Source organism: Gobius niger (assembly GCF_951799975.1).
Source record: "Gobius niger genome assembly, chromosome: 20".
Lineage (NCBI taxonomy): Eukaryota > Metazoa > Chordata > Actinopteri > Gobiiformes > Gobiidae > Gobius > Gobius niger.
The window spans coordinates 7,382,335-7,397,753 of NC_136871.1; the positions used below are offsets into that span (position 1 = coordinate 7,382,335).

General features: G+C 42.2%; 2 long non-coding RNA genes across 2 annotated transcripts in view; one reads left to right on the forward strand and one right to left on the reverse strand.

The window, feature by feature from the left end:
• Positions 1–15,419, forward strand: part of LOC306980134 — a 452,652-nt gene that overhangs the window by 370,143 nt on the left and 67,090 nt on the right. The window contains exon 2 of the long non-coding RNA XR_013793997.1: positions 1,285–1,374. This is a non-coding gene — a long non-coding RNA (uncharacterized lncRNA). The remainder of the gene's footprint in view (positions 1–1,284; positions 1,375–15,419) is intronic.
• Positions 1–15,419, reverse strand: part of LOC306980129 — a 169,491-nt gene that overhangs the window by 8,623 nt on the left and 145,449 nt on the right. The gene's annotated exons all lie outside the window — the stretch shown is intronic.

Consider the following 15,419-nt stretch of genomic DNA (forward strand, 5'->3'; position numbering starts at 1 on the left):
GACCTTAAAGGTAGATAAAACTGTCTCAATGTATTTTTATCTCAATGTTATGATTGTTCCACATATTTTGTATTGCATGTCTAGCTGGTCTCAGGCGTGTAACACATTGATAAAACCACTTGAATCATTGAATAAAAGAAACTTAAACATTCATGATAAAAAGCCTTGCCAGTGCATCACTGTAAGGTACAAAGTAAATATAACATTTTGAGTTTCGAAAACCTTATTCAATTTAGTAAAATTCCTGCTTTGTTTAAAATAATACGTAATATTGCTGCTTCCCCTTTGAGAAAATTTGTCACACTGAATTTGGAGAGAATTTCTAGAGCCAATTTCTAGAGCCATGCGGTCGACAGTCAGAAGAGAGTGCAGTGTTCCAAGTAGAACCACATTTTGGGCAACAACCTTTTTCTTATGAAGCAGTGAGCCTTTGAGTACCCTTCTAAACAAAATTATTTCATGCACAAAATATACATTTACAAGCCTGACCAAACAGCGGCACGGTAGCGCAGCGGTTAGTGCTCTCGCTTCACAGCTAGAAGGTCCGGGTTCGATTCCCACCAGGGACGGGGCCTTTCTGTGTGGAGTTTGCATGTTCTCCCCGTGTCTGCGTAGGTTTCCTCCGGGTACTCCGGTTTCCCCTACCACTAAAAACATGCACAATAGGCCAGGATGAATGATGTTTGTGAGTGAATGTATGGTGGTGGTCAGAGGGTCCGTTGGCGCAGACGTGTGTAGTCGCGAAAGCGCTTCTGACAGTCTCCCCCAGGGGAAACTGAAGCTACAAACGTAGCTTTCCACCACCGAGTGTGGAGTGAATGTTCAATTGTCTCATGTAAAGCGCTTTGTGACTATATGTCTGTGAAAGGCGCTATATAAAGAAAGATCTTCTTCTTCTTCTTCTTCTTATCAAACCTGTACGCACTGAATGACTATGATATGAATGGTGTAAGCTGTGTGAAAGGGTGTAATGGTTCCATGTACGGTGTTATCATTCTGTTTAAATTATATGAACTTTTGTAAGAATAACATCAACCTGTCCAGGGACTGCGGGTGAACATTTTTGGCACATGGCACCTCTTCTTATTTTTGACAAAAGTCTTCTGTGTATTGTACCTGATCAAACAAAATATATTCAAATTCAGATTGCTTCAATTGTAAATAATACATAATAAGAGCGTAAGCTATACAGACTGGATGATGAGCAACTTCTAAAAAGTAATACATACGCCCTATACCAGACCAGGACAAATTACGGTAAGTCTCAAGCCCATTCCGTTGCAGAATTATGATTTTTTTAAAGAAATTACCAGAATGCTCACTCCAGCCACTAGGGGGCTGCTTAAATAAAAATAAAAGGAAATAATTCCACACGTGTCCAGCAGAGGGCACTGACATAATGAGAGATCAGGATACAAACGACACATTGGCTACTGTCCAGTCAGGCTTATTATTTTTCATTTATTTAAAAAAAGTTTCCTCAATAGTATTTTCCCAATCAAAACATATTTTTATGAAAAGTTTGTGTTGGTGCGGCCCTCCGACTCAATTCAGACTTCTTATGAATTATGAATTAATTGCCCACAGCTGTCCCATACAGTTGATATATGCATGAAAAAACTCAGACTTATTGTTTAATTCCATGGATAACTGCGGGGAAAATTCGGAGTTGGACCCGTTCATGCCTTGTGACTCTGGTGGCGGTGCGTCGTGCGCTGATGTTGTACTTTGTTGACGAGACACTTGACAGAGATCATCGCTGTGAGAGGGTGGCTCTCTCTGTGACTAGTATTCCAAAACATCCGACACTGCATGATGTCTGTCGCAGCTCGTCTTTGGTTGTAAGGCGGTTCTATTTTAAATGTGTGTCTAAGACCTGCGATTTTCAGCTACATCCTAAGATTTTCCTGTGATTGTTCATTAAAGATGGCCAAAATCGCAGTGTACCGGATAAAGGCATCTACTTGGAAAGAGCTGTAGAACCCATGCTGCAGTTTGGAGCTCCTGACCTTTTATCTGTGAACAAAACGGCATGTGTCATGATCACCGAATGTGCTACTTCTAACACCGCACTGTGCATCTTCTCTTTGCCCTTTTCCTTAATTTAAACTATCTCTCGATTTCAGCTATATCTAAAAGGCTCAAATCTAGGACTCTGTGAAAATCATGTCCTCAAATTTGGCTTCCGCTTCAATAGACACACGCAGTCGCTAATTAGCAGCATGTCATTCTGCATTCGGCCTTTCTCTTGGACTGTACTTGATGACAGAAATATGCTATCTCCCCGTTGCCTGTATCCCATGCCCAGCACTTGCTCATTCTCCAGTCAGTCCAGAGCTGTTGGCAAGCGGCGCGCGGCCATTCGTGACCTATTAGGGCGCTGGATTGATTTTGCAGACTCGTGATCAGTGGGCATGCCCCGAGCAGGCCCTCTGACAGCTGGCAGAGGACGCGCGACAGCCAGCGAGAGCGATCACTGAGAGCGGAGAGGCACCGGGCAGGCCATGGCTGGACCAGACAGCCACACATACAGGCAAGCTGTGTCGTATTTATCTACTTTGTGGGTTCAAGAAGTAATCATACCCTTTGCGGGTCCTTTCAGAACTTGAATTTGTATGTATTGTAAGGTGATTGGTGTGGAATGTTTAAACACAGCAGCAGATTTTAAACTAAATGAACAATTCTAGACAGAGTGATATAAAATAGGAATCACCCTGGTATGGTAGCTTGGGCTAACTACACCAGACAATTATAAGAAAATTAATAAATACATTCAGGCCATGACCTACTTGACAGACTTTAAAGACTAGCCTTACATTAAGTGTAACAACGGTGACTCAGAACATGATTCTGCGTTACTGAGAATGAGCGTAGTCCAAAAATAACAATACAGGTTCAGTGAGGCAAACTTGTCCCATTTGTGAAATAGGTCATAACAAATGCTTCTTTAATGATACAGCCTTTCTAGGCATTTTGTTCTTATTCTTATTCTTAAGAACAAAACAGCTTCCATGTTCTGTAAATTTCCGGACTGTTGAGCGCACCTGAATATAAACCCCACCAACAAAATGTATATATAAAAAAAAAAGTACATATATAGGCGGCACTGGTCTACAAGCTGCAGCTGTCCACGCTGTTACAAGCACATTTGAAGCACCATCAGCCATTGGAAATACTTTGTGCGCCGTCAGATATTTCAAGAGAACGGCGGTCTACAAGTACATTTACTTTAATAAAAGTGTGACAAGAACTTGAAACTTAATACATTAGATTAGATTTTAAACCCGGATGTTCAGTCAAACCAAAGCGCTGCCCGCACAGCGACATCTCGGGAGTGTGTGTTTAGAGCCGTCCTGCACGGTCCCGGCCCGCGGGAGTTTCCCGGTGTTCAAAGCTGCTCTGAGCTGGGTTCGTGGTGAATCGCTCGAGGCTTTTGATGACTTTAATGCACTTCGCTTAATAACATTTCAGCAGTGTGAGATTTAATCTATTTTGCAGCCGACGCCATGTTACAGCGCAGGAGGGCATCCTGCTGCCCCCGCCCTGGTGTGCAGGTAACACCGCAGACAGAGGTAGATGAAGACGCCGATCGGGTTTGCACCTGTCTGACCTACTGGGTATGAGTTGGGTATGACACAATATTCAGTATCACCATAAAAATCTATAAATTAGGCGCACCGTTCCATAAGCCACAAGGTGCAAAGCGTTTGAAAAAAGTTGTCCAGATATTACGGTATTTTTGCTGGTATTCAGGCCAATGTGGTGCTCCCTCCTTTCTTTTAGCTTTGTGGTATTTGTCCAGTTTTCTTTAAGTGGCTAATGGCCTGTCGTGTGGCCGGCCCACTGGCAGAAGGCTGCTGTGTGAGGGCTATTGAGCCGGCTGCAAACCGAGACCTCACCTCACTAAATAAAGTGCTTCACCACTGCCTCTATGGACTCCTGGTAGCTGCTGCTGTTTGGACAGTTATTATAGGTTCAGGCACACAGTTTGCCACTAGTTTAACTGCCATAAACTAACTGATGCTATCAAATGTTTCTACGTCTCAATGTTCATAGAAAAAACTTCACTTCACAGTTACAGTTACAGTCACAGTTAGCGAAGAAAACTTTCTTGAGTTGTTGTTGAGAAATCCTAAATAAACATCTCAAATCATTCACGCTCATATTCATAAGCATCTTATATTCCATGAAGCATCTCCACAATTTTGAAGACCACAGTTACATTTAAAGGCGATGTGCAATATCACACTTTGTCCACTCGATACAAGACCAATTACTTTCTGGGTCATTATAGTCGATAGCAAATCCGATACAGATTCTTATAGATGTTTGTGAGTAAAAAAAACATTTGTAAAAAGGTTATACATTGACTTAAATTGCAGATCCTTTCGACTGATGAGAATATATCAGTTCAATGTGTAGGAGTGGGGTGATTGGCACAAAACAAGGAAGTAAGTTGGCCCCAAACATGTCCGTATTGATTATTGCTTCCTCCAGTCTCTCCAGTTTCTCCTGACTCTGAATCGAGTCAGGTAGGACCCCATCTACTCAATACAATTTTGTCATGCAGCTAACACTTTACCAATACCTCACCTAATCACAACAGACCCAGAAAAAAGGATAGCTTCCCGTCGACCTACGCCGTGACTTTTACTGAAGTGTCTCATCTTTCTCTCAGGCGCTGAAAGAGATGCCTGTGCGGCGTGCGAGCCGGATGCTGATTGGCGGATGCTCGAGGCGCGATGTCCCCACATTTCTCTCTGCGCGATAAGCTTGTTATCTGTGCCTCTCTGTCCGGCCATTAACCCACTCGTCTCTCCCTCACAGTCCTCTGACAAATCACATTAGAGCACTTCAGTCAGAGCGGCGCGTAAGGGCAACAAGCGACGAGGAACACAACACTTTCAGCTGTTCAAAAACTCCAATCAGTGACAAGATATGTGCAAATTGGTTTTGGGGGGGAAGGGTCGATTCAAAAGGCAAAGCTCAAAAACAGAAGGAGGATTTTTTTTCTTTTAAAACTGTGTATATGTTTAAAAGAACATCCCAATTGAATGCTAATCATGTGTGCTATTACATTTGTTTTCCTTAATTTTGTAATATGGCAGTATGTTTTTTTCTGCGGCTGCCTTTATATCCTAGATTTAACAGAGGAGCAGACGGCAAGATGATCTCAGGGTTTGTTTCCCCGGCCTTTTTCAGTGTGGAGTTAAAATGTTCTGGATATAGGTTTGCGTCGGCCAGTCCGCCTTCATCAATCCAAAACAGGAACACTCTGAACATATCTCAGTATTTAAAAACGGTGGCCTATTCCATTAAGGCACTCATTCATAAATTAATACGGAATTATGCTTCAAATAAAAAATATTTAAATGAATTCTTCAAAATAGTACAAAATACTGCTTTGCACTGTTGACATTTTCTCAATGAGGCTCACAATGTCGTCACCAGAAATGGTTTTCCCTTCACAGATTGTTGAAAAATTCATGACATTTCACGAAATTAAGAAGCTCATTGAGAAAATGCCAAGAATAAAAGGTGGCAATTTTGATTTCCAAATTGTGAAGCTAATTCACCATTTTTTGTTTCCTACAAAATCCCATGAGTTCGTTCACAGTAAGTAGTGTTGAAAATAAAGAAATGCCAATACATTAAAGGTCCTATATCATGCAAAACTGACTTTTTGGAGCCATGTTGTTATGCTATTTCCTTATCAAAAACACCCCCAGAGTGTTTTTTGGCTTCTCAGTAATCCTCCTGAATCCTGCTCTCTGAGCAGCTGCTCCGCCCTCTCCTGGTGAACGACTGAGCTGCTCAGTTGTGTCGTCACAGCGGAACAGAAGTGCTCGGCGTCTGTAATTTGTAAAACAGCTTTTTCGTTATTCCTGTTGTAAGAAAGAAATAAAGGGGGAGAAATTAATAAATAAAGGAAGTACTTCGTCATGTTTGCAGAAAGTTGTGAAGGAGCTCTTTCTAACCTACTCTGGACACCTGTTCTTTTTTTTTACCTAACGATAATGTCAGAGAAAAGCATGTTTGGCTTTGAGGACGGGAGTTAATTCAACCTTTCTAAAGATGAGGCCACTTGCCAGAAGTTGGAATTTCTTTCTGGGATTCGGCGACTATCAGCCAAAATAGAGTTTTTCTGTGACTGCCTCTTGATGGATGTTTGGTGAATACTTCGCCAGAATCAAAGTGGATTAACTTTTATAACCAACGCAAGTCCCATAGCGTAAACAGCGATGGACCAGAGCGGTGAGTCAATCCAAACACGTGTTAGCTTGTGTGTTAGCGTGTGTGTGTTAGCCATGTATGAAGCTGTGTTGCAAATGTCAACTCCTTATAACTGCATCATGAAGTAACTTCACTTTTTGCTGTGTATACATATTTCTACTAGTGCAAAAGTTGTATGAGCGGACAGAGGGGGCGGAGTTAACCGAATCGAAGTGTTGTGTCTTCCAGGTTTGAACAATACCCCCAGAAAATACTATATATTTATTACAAAAAAATAGTGCTCCATAGTGGTAAAGGTGGTAAAGGTACAATGTATCACATGAATGCCTATACTTTACTTTGGAATGGCTAAAATAGCATGATACAGATCCTTAAAAAGTGTTAACAAACGTTTGACACTGTCTGACCAAAATCCTGGATTTGCCCAGTGCATCTAAAGGGTAGCCTGGTGGCACTGGTTAAAGAATGGGTCTAAAGCCGAGACCTTTTTTTGCCCCCCATGTGTCCTTCAGTGATTAAATTGTTTGATCAGCTTGGCTTGAAACTGAAATGACAGGAAAGAGCCTTATATAACTTTTTTTTTTAAATAAAAGGGTGGTAAAGTCCCAGAATTGTAGACTTAAAACGATGTCCAAATAGCCTCACAGCATTCTGCACACACTTTGATGTCTGTTGAGTATAGAGATATTGAAAGTAATGACTAACTTTTGCGTTTTGCATAATCCTCACTGGCTACGTGATGTTTTAACGGCCAACTTCATAAGTGGAAGGACATTCTGTGGCACAACTGTGGGTGTTTGCGTAGTATAAGGAAAGATCTAATCTTCCCTTAAGTACATATAGAAACAGAAGATACAGTCTACTGCATTTAGTATTTCTCTCACATACATTCTATATGGATTGACTTTCAACCATGGCAAATTGGTTGACACACACGTGCCCAAAAGAAAAATACATCTCCATTTTGCTTGGAACGCAGGCGAAGAGTAAAAAGATAAAGGTGAACATCAAAATGAAGTGGGTAAAATTGCCAGTGGTAGAATAGATTAGCAAAAAAGTATGATGAGGATTTTTAATTAAAGCCTGACAAAACTGTACTTGAAGAGAAGAGACTATTGAGATCCAAACGAAGTTCAAACGAGACGCATCTCGAGTGTTGCGGTGCGGCTCTGATTTTGCTGCCTTGAACCAAGAGTTGAACCATCTGATGTTTTGCAAGGAAATACATAACATTTCTCTTAGGAGCAGATTTGCACATTAGTGGGGAAATGTCACGCTTTAATACAATATTAATGCTCCCCTCAAACATCGGTGTGCGTTGGAAGTGGTCATACAAAAATAAAGTGTTCTCGAGCAGGGTGAAAACTTTATTTATTTTACGTACTTGGAGCCTGCTGTAAAATATGAAGTGCTACAAAACAAACAGAAGCCTATACACCAAATAAACAAGGGAAAGGGAAGTCTAAAAGGTCTTGAATAGTGTGCATGGAATGGATAGTGAATTGCCAAACAAAACTAGTTTAAATAAGTGACTGTTTATTGAGGAAACTGAGCTCTCTTTGAATAGTACTGAGGATCGCAAGGTTTATCAAACGTATATTTTGATTAGTAGACAGAAAGAAAAAGAAAAACAGAAATCTTGTGCTTCTTGTGTTGTTTCATGCCAATAAATCACAAAATTGTCAGTGAATATTCCCTTGTTTTTCCTTTTAAAAAGCTGTAAAAGTAGGGGAGACCAGCGCTGGTTGACACACTTTTTTCAAATACAACATCCCGCAGGGGTCATAAACACTTTAAAGCTGCTTGAAGCGATGTCTTTTAGAATTTTTTTCATCAGTAAGTGGAGTAGTGAACCCTGCTCTGCTCCACCACCACCACCCTCCCCTCACCTGGCTTTCCCCCGTCACCCACACCCCTCACTCCCCTCCACACTTTACAAGCTGCTCTGATTGCATTCAATGAGATACAGAAATCTCATTAATCTTGTGTGAAACACACATTTATCAGCATAAATAAGATACGTAGCAAAGTAAACATTTTGAGACTTACAATTATTTGCTAAACTGCAACTTTTATGAATGTCTCTCTTTTTTTGGCATTTAGAACTAAGTTTACAGCGCAGAACTTTTTTTTCCCGCAACCCTTGAACGCTTTATCCTCCGGTGCTGCTTTGCTTTGTGATCAAAAGGAGGAAAAAGACCTGACAGCCCCTGTAGATGTTGGATTAATAAACAAACGGACAATTCACAAGGATTTCAGCTGCATCAGCTCCATGTGCAGATGTTTGTCAGTTCACCATCTTTTTGGAAACTTCTATCATAATGCTAAACTGTTAGCCACTAACTGTTGCTGTGTCTTCTTCAAACATTTGCGATGTTCACGTTCACGTGTTTGTGTTTACATGGTGCGGGGTGGCATGTGGGGGTGAGGCATGTGTTGCGGGGTGTGAGGTGAGGGAGGTGTGGCGCCCTTCTCCTTCTGCTGTTAGCGAGTGTGGCGCACATGGTGGCGCATCTAGCGGCGCTTGATGGGAATGCAACGGTGCTGGACTGGCAAAACAGGATCGCTTAGAGTAGCTTAACTGAAGTATGTTTCTCTTTCTTTTTGTATCTTATTGCAATAAATAGTCCTGAGCTATAAAAAACAAAACACAACAACAGTAGAATCAGTTGCGGTAATGTACTCCATGTGCAGGGCTGGTTGTCACAGTGTGTGGAGTCGGTTGTCCCTATATTGTTATTAACTTAACTGATTAATCAGGTTTTCTGATTTTCAATTCATTTAGAAAAAGATGAGTAATATTTTTTTTCTCTCTTGGCATAAAGAGACCAAATGAGCTTTAAAATGCACTCACCGATCAATGCCTGCTGTGTTTCTGTGCCGTAATTTGAACAAACTGTAATGATTTTGCTCAGGGCCACAGTGACTGTTCATGTTTTTACGAGCAGGCTCAAGACCCACCTTTGAAGCCTTGCTTTTAACTGATATCTATTTTGTCCTAATTATTTATATGATGAATTTATTACATTGATTATTTTGATATATGATCATATATTTATTCTAGCCTCCTTTATTGTTTTTACTTACCGGATTGTATACTCTTACGAATGTTTTTAGGTGGCTTCTTATATTTTTAGGATGTCCCAGGGTTTCCTCTGAAGGAGCCCTCTGCCTCGGGAGCCGTGATAGGCTGTGGTTGTCCGGGTGTTGTCCGGTGGGTGTCCAGGTGGAGGTGTGTTGTCTCTGCCACGCCTCCACTGGGCGCCTGTGTGTCAGTGCCCTGTACCTACGCTGCTCCCGGCACTGATGGGGTTTCCTCAGTTTGTTCACCTGTACCCAGCCTTATGTATTTATTTTTATTCTGTTTTGAGTGTGTGCGTGTGTGTGCGTGGACGATTGATTGATTGACTTTGCAAAATCCTCTACAATAAGCGATACAATGCAGGAATTTGCCAAAAAGTAAGGCCTCTACCAAAGCAAATGATTAATATGTTCATTTACAACAAAATATCCCTGCCGTAGATGCAGCCCCAAGTAACAACCAAGCCCAAACCAATGGGCGCTGGCTGCTCTGCTTTATGACCACGACACTGGGGGCCGCCAGTGCTCCGCCAGTGCTGTAGTACCTCCATATCGCCACTAAGCCCTCATTGAAAAGCATTGGAGTTTAGACACCTTAAAAACAACTTTAACGCCTGGTTTCAATTTTTTCAACACTAGACTAGATATTCCTCCTGAGATAACGCTGGGTTAGTAACAATTTATGAAACCAGGCTGGTTTTTGTAAGAAGAATTTTAGAAATCTCGTACTTAATGAGGGTCGGACTGTTAGCATTGGAGCAGCGCGAGCTACACGTCACGCAAGGGCCGAGTCTACGGTGAAGATCCCGCCCGTATGTCCTTTTTAGGAACATGCTTCGTCAGAGCTGGGGAGGGGGAGTCTGTAAATCCTCCATGAATTCCCCCTGGACCGTGGTCATTATGGTAAACGGGGAGGAGTGAGCAGAAGACGTCCATTATTTTTTACAGCCTATGGCCCAAACCATCATGACCAGACCCCCAAAAAGACTAACTATAGCTTTATTTCCATGTGTGTCTTGAATGAATGAAAACACATTACAACAGAGGAAGCAGGACGTCAAACTTGATACTTGAAACTCGCTAATAATATCAATCCACAATGAGACAACCAACCCGTGAGACGACCAGCCCCGGTCTCCTACTGTCCTACAGCGTCAGTGTTGTACGAAACATAAACAGCTGCAGAAATGGATGTCGACTCGGCAGTGTAACAAATTATTGAGAATGTGTCAAGGTGACAAACCTGAAATTCACCTGGAGACGTGACCACAGCTGATAGCGCCACAGTCAAGTCTCACCATCATTAGGGAATACCTCCACATCTCGCTATCATATAAAATCCCTTATTTCCGTGGCATGACCAGCCCTGGTGAGGCGTATTCGAGCGGGGAGTTGCAATTTGAAAGTTAATAGCCTGAGGTTAACACATAGCTGCATTCACTTCCCCCAGGCTTTCTCGCTCGCTCGCTCGCTCGCAGCACCACATCATATCTGTGCTCGGGATTGAAATGCGCATTGATTCAGCACTGATCGCGCTCCTAACATAAAACATGCACAATGAGAAGATCCTCCTATAGGAAACAATAATAAACATACTCTGGAAAAGGGCACCTGTATATGTTTCTCACTCTTTGTTTTCCTGACAGGTTGCCCCAGCTACAGGCGGTGGTCGAGTGGTCTGGTACACTTCTGGTTTGGCGCTGGTTTAATCCTATTGTATCCTAGAGTCAGTCCTAATTTATACCTAATTTAACTCTGGTTTAGTACTCACAATCAATGTCTGCAGTAAATCTGGGTTAAATCGTGACCAAATCACGTCGAAACTCGGGCGAAACTAGAAACAAATCATCTGCAGTAAATCAGGGTTAAATCGTTGCCAAACCTTGTCGAAACTTGGGCGAAACTAGGTGTACACCAAGACTAAATTAGAACTAAAACGACTGCAGTAAATCAGGGTTAAATCATGACTAAACCTCGTCTAAGCTCGGGCTAAACTAGGTGTAAACCAAGACTAAATTAGAACTAAAACGTCTGCAGTAAATCAGGGTTGAATCGTGACCAAACCATGTCTAAACTCGGGCTAAACTAGAACCAAAATATTGGCAGTAAATCAGGGTTAAATCGTGACCAATCCTTGTCGAAACTCAGGCTAAACTAGTTGTAAATCAAGACTAAACTAGAACTAAAACGTTTGCAGTAAATCAGGATTAAATCGTGACCAAACCTCATCGAAACTCGGGCTAAACTAGGTGTAAATCAAGACTAAACCAGAACTAGAACATCTGCAGTTAATCAGGGTTGTGTCGTGACCAAATCTCGTCTAAGCTCGGGCTAAACTAGGTGTAAATCAAGACTAAACTAGAACTAAAACGTCTGCAGTAAATCAGGGTTGAATCGTGACCAAACCTCGTCTAAACTCGGGCTAAACTAGGTGTAAATAAAGACTAAACTAGAACTAAAACGTCTGCAGTAAATCAGGGTTGAATCGTGGCCAAACCTCGTCTAAGCTCGGGCTAAACTAGGACTAAACCAAGACTAAACTAGAACAAAAACATCTGCAGTAAATCAGGGCTAAATCGTGACCAAACCTCGTCTAAGCTCGGGCTAAACTAGGGGTAAACCAAGACTAAATTAGAACTAAAACGACTGCAGTAAATCAGGGTTAAAGCGGTTCCAAACCACGTCTAAACTCGGGCTAAACTAGGACTAAACCAAGACTAAACTAGAACCAAAACATCTGCAGTAAATCAGGGCTAAATCGTGACCAAACCTCGTCTACGCTCGGGCTAAACTAGGTGTAAATCAAGACTAAATTAGAACTAAAACGTCAGCAGTAAATCAGGGTTAAATCAAGACCAAACCTCGTCAAAACTTTGACTAAACCAGGTTAAAACAAGAACTAAAACCAGCATTTGATATAGAAAATGGTTGCTTATGCTGTATGCTCCCTTATATACAGAACAAGAATTTAGTGTTTTCTGGTATAATTGGCTCCTTAAATGCAAAAGGTTACAAACCCCTCCCCTCCTGTGGGCGAAAATGCATAAGTATACACAGCTTTAACGGTAAAATGATTCCTGGGGAAACTTCATTTTTCATAGCCGGAATCTCTGTCGGAATCAGATTGATGAAAAGCTGCCATCAAAGCCAAGGCCAGCCCAGGAGGAGTTCACGCCGTCTGCTTGTTGAGGTGAACCCCGCGCCAGAGTCCAATCCCCTCCGCTATGCTGATTAAATAGACCCGCTTTGTCATTTCCAATCCCAATTTGTTACGCTTGCACGGCTCAGTGGCGCCGTGCCATGTCACCGAACGGTTAAAAGGGGAAGGCAGCAACGGCAACAAGCAAAACCAGGCCGAAACATGCAAAGGTTGATGAAAGTGTGTCGTGTGGGTGGTGTTTTGATTTAAAAAAAAACTAAACAAAGCAAAAAACAAAGAGGCAGTCTAATACAAAACGGCTTTTCATTTGAAACAAGTAGGAAGTGGTTGGAGAAAGTGTTTGCACCCTGGTCGAGTGCTTCAAACAATGGCACAGGTTTACGAATGAGTCAAATAAAAAAACAAATAAACCCTGAACATCTTGGCCCTTAGAAGCTGAGAATTTGATGATTCTTAAATGTGCAGGAATGTATAGTTTAGTCGATTTTGTGGACCCCGTTCATCATCGGATCAAAGAAGCCACCGGGATCCAAAAACACACACCGAAAACCAACTTTCCCACACCTGAGATGCCGTTTTGTTTGACAGAAGATGGCAGAATCTGTTTAAATCACCTGACCAGACAGGTCCCAGAAACATCATGTGCTGAGGAAGGCAGGGTCGCTTCTAACTACACCCCGTTTGGAGCTATAGGAATACACTGGGAGAGGCCAAATGCAAACAACATCTTTGGTCGTTTTGCGTGACTACGGGCACACAGTTCTTCCATACTGTGATATGTTCTTACCTGAGCTTAGACGAGTTGATGTGTACCTGTGTTTGTGCCCATGGAAGAGCTTGGTCGCTTCCAACTTCACCCCTGTTTGGAGCTATAGGAATACATTGGGAGAGGCCAAATGCTAACAACATCTTTGGTTGCTTTTGCGTGACTGAGGGCACGCACAAAGACCAGACAGGTACGCATCATCTCGTCTAAGCTCAGGTAAGAACATATCTGTTATGTATGGAAAAACTATGACCTGTTCCTTTAAGATGATTTTGAAGAAAATCAAGGCGTTGGCTCGGAAAAAGTTCTTCTTGTAATGGTTAGCAATCATCATCAGTCACATTGTTCAGAACTCATGGATAGCCTGGAAAAGTTCACTGGTTTCACGCAGAAAAACGTACTAATTGTAGTAGTTAAAGCAGCACTAAGTAACTCTTCCCCCTAAAGGCCATAAGCGCAACTGCAGGTGTAGTAGCAAGTTACGATTTTTTAACTTATTAATTGTCTTGGAGAGTAAATACTACGCTGACAGGAAAGGCGAAGGGAGAGAGGGATACTGTGCATCCAATTATACAATGGAAATATTTTTTTTCACTCAAACTTGGCTGTAAATACTGTTTAAAGTGACGTTAGCACACAGTTAGCTTGGCCCGTTAGCATGTTAGCTTCTTCTTCGTGATTCCATTAGTCTGTATTGGTGACTCCGGTCCGGTGGCAGTCAAGTTGCAAACATGGTTTTCTGTCCAGAGACACCAGGGGGAGATGAAAGACCCTCCAATCATCCCATAAACACTTGTATTACCCCCACAGGGACTACGGGGAGAATTTATTAAGGTAAACACGTTACTTAGTACTGCTTTAAGTAGTTATTAAGAATTTGCCCCACTTGTTGAATAGTTCAAGATGAATTAAGTGATATTTCATTGTTTATTAAGGCTAAATTAGGTGTCGTCATTATAAAGTGCTACCTTGGTTTTGGTACTTTTCCTTAGATGCAACAATTTCTTTTATTCAGAGTTAGCAGTTATCTATACTGTGTTGTGATGCAATCAAATATAGCCTCTGTTTGTTCACAGATTTCTTTTAGCTTTACGTATGTAGTAGCCTCTAACACGGCAGATATCTGTGATCGCGATCAATTTACAACGCTCCATCCCCAACTCCATTGACTCCATGTTTAAGAGCCTGCACCCATGAACTATTAAACCTGCTATCAGTGTCTGAAGTGCTTTGTTAAACCTCGTTACTCCCCACTTTTCAAATGCCAATAGCAAACACGGCAACAGGGCGGCATCTTTTTGTTTGTTAGTTTTTTGTTTCGTTTTTTCTGGCGTCCTGTTCTGTCCTGGACTCTCAGTTACAGACCCCCCAACCCAGTGTTTTTATTGGCAAGCCAATGATATGCAGCGGAGCTTGACTGGCGAGAACAAAATCTGCATTGACACGGGGAACTGTCTGGAGTGCGCCTGCTGCCTTGCATTAGCCCTCTATGTGTGCGTGTGCCCTATAATGAGAGGTGACATATCCTCTATGCCTAGCTCCTAATTACACTAATTGCTGCTTTTTTCCAACAACTCCGCCCCCTTTCCAGTCTGTACTCCCCCTCCCGTTTGCTTTTTCTTTAGCTATTTCATGCCAACATCGCTCTTACTCCTCAGGAATCACAAAGCATCCACCCACATAACAATGTGAGCTGCACCCACTCTCTTCACTGACTTCTAGTATTCCCCCCCTCCTCTAAATTTCTCCCTCAACACCTCTGTGTTTTTCTGGTTGTCTTCCTTCCTTTGCCGTACTCAATTTTTCATATCTGACATTTGCAAACGGTTCCCATTGTCCAGCGCGGTGCCTCCAAAGACCCCCTGTGCCTGGCTTTCCTAGCCGCACAATTGCAAGATCGCTCATCTCACGGGTGGCTTAAGCTCTGACTTTTACCAGCGTTTGGATGCAAGAGGGGAAACCGTATGAAAATGGAGCAACACTTTGAGTGGGGGGGAGAAAACACAACATGCGAGTGCATCAGAAGGTAAACAGCAGCTCGATCTGGAACAACAAACTGAGCGAACACCAAGGCTGCAACAATAAGACGCCGCAAAAATTCTGTTTCTGCCACAAACATCTAAACGCGGGCGCCTAAACAGCCAAACAGAAAGACGGGCTTAGTTCTAAATGGCAGCT